This window comes from Lolium perenne, chromosome 7, assembly GCF_019359855.2.
Source record: "Lolium perenne isolate Kyuss_39 chromosome 7, Kyuss_2.0, whole genome shotgun sequence".
Classification (NCBI taxonomy): domain Eukaryota; kingdom Viridiplantae; phylum Streptophyta; class Magnoliopsida; order Poales; family Poaceae; genus Lolium; species Lolium perenne.
This window is the reverse complement of record NC_067250.2, coordinates 13,542,742-13,548,741: the sequence shown is the minus strand read 5'-3', so window position 1 is coordinate 13,548,741 and position 6,000 is coordinate 13,542,742.

Here is a 6,000-nt window from a genome sequence, read left to right as displayed (position 1 = left end):
AACTTCTAATTAGACCTTTCTACCTTTTTTTTTGATGTTTTGAAAACATCAACAAACTTCATCTAGTACTTCCCCAATCAAAACCAAGGTGAAACGAAAAGAAATAAAAGAAAATTAAACATATGCATAGAAGCATATGTGGCACTTAGCCATTTTATCAAATCTTGTCGTATGCACTTCTACTTTGCCCAAATGGTGTGAAACCATCTCTAGACCTAATCTAATACTAAATAAACCCTAAACCATGCCTAAGTGAAGCAAAGAAAAAGAAAATAAGAAATTAAGAAAAATGCACTTCATCACATATATGTGGCTATGGCCAATTTGGCAAATCTTCAATCTAGACCATTTTGGTTTGCACCATTGGTTGTAAATGGATACTAAACACATATTAACAACTTTGGAAACAATCAAACTCCATTCAAATCAAAATTGAATCAAATATGAGCTCACATGTGATTATGGTCATATGGGAGAATTTTAGTCTGATGCTCACTTTGAGCCCCTGGTTTGTGAGTTTTCACTTCTACACTTTGCCCACTCTTTGCACCTCATCCAAGACAACAACATGGTGAACAAATTTGCCCAAAACCATCACCCCAAATTCTGTCTCTATTTCAAATGACAAGCAAGCAAAGTGGAGACTTTTTAACAAATACAAGATCATATACAAATTGGGTTTTTGCATTCCAATTCCATTTTGATCACCATCACCACCAATATACTCCATTTAATCTATGATTACACTCCACCAAAAATATTCTCAAAATTCGAAATTTATTTTCTTGCGGGCATTACATCAAACACCTTGCTGGCAGCAGTAAAATTGCAGCCCATACTGATTTTTACCTTGGACTTGGTCCAAGCCTGGGCCTCTCTGCACCCCTGGAGCCCCCTCTCACTTCCCCACACCAGTGCCACCACTTGCCAAGCACTGGAGATGACCAAACTTGACCAAAGCTTGCCATGTCGTGGCATGGCATGCCACCATCATGCCACCATCGCCTCTGGCCACTTCTGGCCTGCACCACCATGCCCTTCCCTTCCCTCTCACTCACCTGACACTGCCCAGACCATGACTCGACGAAACCATGCATCAGAGACGCCAGAACACGCGCGCCCAGTAGCGCCCAGAACACGCCCATGCCTCGCCAGAGCGCGCGTGGCGCCAACTCTGGACGCGCCAGAGCGACAGCCGCCTAGAGCCCCTGCGTCACCTCCGCTCACCATCTCTCGCCAGTGGACGCGCCAAGACACCAGCTCGCTCGTGGACACCCCCGTTTGACCGCGGGAACGCCAGGACCGTCGTCATCGTCGACGAGACCCGCCACGGCACTGCCCCTTCCCATCAAACGCGCCATCGCCACAGAGCCTCTGCGGAGCCACGATCAAGCGCGTCATCGTCGCCAGTACAGCAGCAACCAGACGCGCCCACTCCTTGCCCCTTCGCAGCCCTGGACCGACGACGACGCCGGCGACCCTAGCTCCGCCCCACAGCCACCTCCCGCTCCTATAAAAGGAGGACTCCTCCTCTCAATCCGAGCACACCATTCACTTCCCCTCCTCACCACAGCTCTCCTCGCCACCTCAATTCGTTCGATTAGCCACCACCCTGCTCCAATTGCGAGCTCGCCGCCGCCGCCAGTACACGGAGCTCGCCGGAGAAGGAGGCCACCCCAGGACACGCCGCTGCTACCAGGGTGATCCTCGTCCTCGACAACGACGCGGCGCACCACTCCGACGCTCGCCGGAGCTCCGACGCGCCCTCCGACCCCCTACCTCCGCTTCCAGTAAGTCTCCGTCTCGCCGGAGATGACGACCCCTCTGGGCCATCGATCTGTCGCCTAATCGCACGGCCAGCAACTCCCTTACCGTTTCGCTGGGGAAAACCCGCTGACAGGTGGCCCCCACCCCATCAGGTGGCCCGCTGCGCTAGACACAGAACTGGGCCGGCCCACCTCTTTCTCCCATGTGCAGCCCATTTGCTTTTCCCGCCAGCCCAGCTATTCAAATTCGAAATTTCCATATAGATGTAATATGCAATCTGATGTTAACTTTGAAATTTAATAGGGACAAACCTACTTGGCCAAATTTTACAAATTTTATATATTTGGAAAGCTTAGGATTTTATCTACACAATGCCACTGGATTGAACCCTAGATCTGCTATAGAATTAAAGTGAGAAAATAAATAAGGCAGGGACTTTTCTGCCTTAGAATAATTCTAAAAAAATCAACCATAAATGCTTTTCAGTTAATTCCAACTCCTATAATTCACTTTTCACTTATACTAATTGTTTCTACAAAAATATGCCATGCTTACTTTGAATGATCATGGCCTAGTTTAATTAAAAGGACTATATGGCTAGTTCTAGTCAAAGATATTGTCCAAAACTATTAATAAATCCTATGGGAGTGTTTCTCTCATTTAAATCTTGTCACAAACAATTCAAAATGAGGTAGAGACTCTGGTCATTTAGGTCTCATATGATTTGTTTGATGATATTAAATCATTACCATGTTAGGATTAAATTGCATGAGGTGCATCACCTCATTTAAATCATTTTCTTAAAGGATGAGTATGAAGAGGTTGACTTAGTCAACCTAGGTCATATATTATTCATGAGAGAAATTAAATCTTAATAAGATAATGAGAGGAAATTATTTCTCTAAGTAATTAAAAGTAACACCCTAATTAGTATGAGAGGAAATTATTTTTCTTAAATAAGAAAAACACATCTACCCACTTAATAGTAATGTGTGATGCTAGTTTAAGTTGTGTGAATCATGTGTGTGCTTAGTTTAGTAAATAAGTTTGGTATGATGATTGTGTACCCCGTATTCGTATTTTAGACGCTAGTACCGAGGAATATCAAGAGGAGGAGGAGGTCTATTTCCAAGGAGAAGAAGACCACTTTGATCAATACGCCAACCAAGGAAAGCTAATATTCTTGCTAAGTGCAAAGCTCTACAAGAGCAAGGCACCACCACCTTTTACTTTATGCTTAATGATCCCATCCCAAGTTTTACTTTACAAGCTTTATTGATTTAGATTTATCAAAGTTTACTTTTTGATTCATGATTCACTTGGTCTAGAGTAGAACAAGATCATCAAATTTAGCCTAGAGCAATGAAAGCTAGATAGCACCCCTCATGATTAGTTGCTAGTGCTAACAAATAAAATTGACTACTCTAGATGGGAACTTGTGAAATGAAATGACTTTGAAAACCTTGGAATGATGAGTCATTCTATTGAAAGATTTTGAAGGTGAATATGACTGGTGAATGACATGGTGAACTTTACAAAAACTGATGGTTGGGTTCGGATGCGATACCATTCCAATTTTGCAAGTACCCCCACAATACCTGAATATCGGTAAGGGCTTAACTAGAAGTTTATGTATCTTAGTATGGGTTTCCTCTAAACAAGCGTCATCGGGGTTAGGCCGGAGGCTGCCTCTACAACAAAAGAAATGATGAGAAATGACGTGAAACGAGGTGAATGTCCGGCCCAAGCCCTGTGCAGTTCCCAGGCTGACAGTTGGTCTTCACTGGGAGGCCAAGCTCATGGGGAGAGGTGCCTATACTAGGGTATGTAAGTGAAAGGTTATGGTTGGTAGTCCGCACACGGAGTGTGATAAATCAGGGCCAGTTAACCCTGACGGATTATTGCAAATGTTGTGGCACAAGTGTACGACCTCTGCAGAGTGTAGAACTATTCGAATAGCCGCGTCCACGGTTATGGACGGTTGGAAAGGCCATACTGTTCCGTCATCAGACCATTTTAAAAAATGTGACATGTGAAGGGTGACTTGTGATTTGAACTTGAGATGGTGAATTTGATTTGAATCACAACAGAGTTGTGGGAATGACACTAATGTTCCCACTTGAGTTAGTTAGCAAATGAAGAGGCTTTTACTAAATGTTTGTGAACTAAAATTGGCTTTATGCAAATAAACTTAGAGCTTAGCACCCCCTTACAATAGTTGATAGTGCTTACATTAGTATTAGTTTGCGAGTACTTTAAAGTACTCATGGCTTTGTCCCTGGCTATTCAAATGGCCAGACTATGAAGGAGAACAGAAGTACGAAGAAGATGGACAACAGGACGTCTACGACAACTAGGATCACTCCTGACGTCAACAGTTGCCTGTGGAATAGATGGACTACTACTACGCTACTTTGCTTCCGCTATGTGTTTTGTAATTGATCAATAGATCATCTACTATTGTAATGAGATTGGATCATGTGATCCTTTGTTGTAAGACAATTACGATGTTGTAATGAATGATGTTCTGTAATATCAATCTATTATGTCTCGCAAAAACAATATTCCTGGGATTGCGATGAATGGCATAATAGGCATCTGGACTTAAAAATCCGGGTGTTGACAAGTTGGTATCAGAGCCATTGTTTGACCTTAGGAGACCCTAGTTAGAATGGACGTCTGAAAAACTTAGTTTCAAAACCAATGAAGTAGATATTTATGAAAACTTATTCTCACTCTTATCCTTGAGATCTTTTAAAAACAAGAAATCCATGCTCTACTTTTCCTTGAAATTCTACCTAAAATTTTGCACACTTGATCACTTTAGTAGAACTCACACCTACGCAAGAGAGCACTAGAGTGAGTTTTGTATTAGGATCCCCTTGTATCATAGAGCGATGAATGGTTCTTAAAACCAACGGTGTGTTAGCTTTGTAATGTGTGATGTTTGGTATGAATGAAAAAGTGTTGTTGGCTTTTACCCCCTCAACACTACTCAAGTTTTGAAACTTTTCAAATTTTATCTCAAACAAACCCTAGAAATTTCCCTCTTATCTTATGATCTACCTCATTGTTCAGATGGCCCCTCCTACCCGCAACAACTCCCGTGCCCAGGCCAACCGGATGCACATTGAGCACGCCAAGATGACTGACACCATCAACATCCTTGCAATGGAGCGCAAGGCACTTCGCCATCAGCACGCCAAGAAGGACTACCTCCTTGCTCGCCTCCGCGTGAGGATAGCATCACTGGAGCAGCTCATCCCAATACCCAACCATGCCCCCAGAGACAAGTCCACTGTGACTTGCTATGAATGTGGTGTTACTGGTCATTACTCTAATAAGTGCCCAATGAAAGCCGCCAACAATGCCCCAAGGACTGGAAGCAATGTTGTACCCATTGCCCAAAAGGACAAGTCAACGGTAACCTGCTATGAATGTGGAACTGTAGGTCATTACTCCAATGAATGCTCCAAGAAGCTTGCCAAGACTGCCCCCAATACCGTTGCACCTGCCCAGCAGCAGCGCTGTGTCGCAACTGGAAGGAAGTTTGCCCCAAACTACCCGAACAACCGCAACGGTCGTTACTACCACATGACTGCCACTGAAGCCCAGGAAGCACCCCAAACCATGCCCAGTATGTTTTCCTGTTAATCAAAATGCTCAATCTCTCTTAGGAACCTAACTTTTCTTAAAATCTCAGGATGAGATTTGTTTAAGGGGGAAGGGTTTGTAACATCTCAAAAATTTCAAAACAAAGAAAATGAATTTCCCTATTTCCAAATTTTGGAACCAACAAAAACTTTTCTGAATGAGGTGCTATGCATACTACTTGTGCTTGATACTTGTGTTATTGCCATGATGGTTTGTTTATTACTTTGAAATGATCTTAAACCCTAAACCTCACCCCTAGTCTCACCACCCAAGTCAAATTAAAATAAAAAGAAATTAAATAAGAAAAAGGCCTATGTGCCTATGACTATTTTTGTGAAACTTCTAATTAGACCTTTCTACCTTTTTTTTGATGTTTTGAAAACATCAACAAACTTCATCTAGTACTTCCCCAATCAAAACCAAGGTGAAACGAAAAGAAATAAAAGAAAATTAAACATATGCATAGAAGCATATGTGGCACTTAGCCATTTTATCAAATCTTGTCCTATGCACTCCTACTTTGCCCAAATGGTGTGAAACCATCTCTAGACCTAATCTAATACTAAATAAACCCTAAAC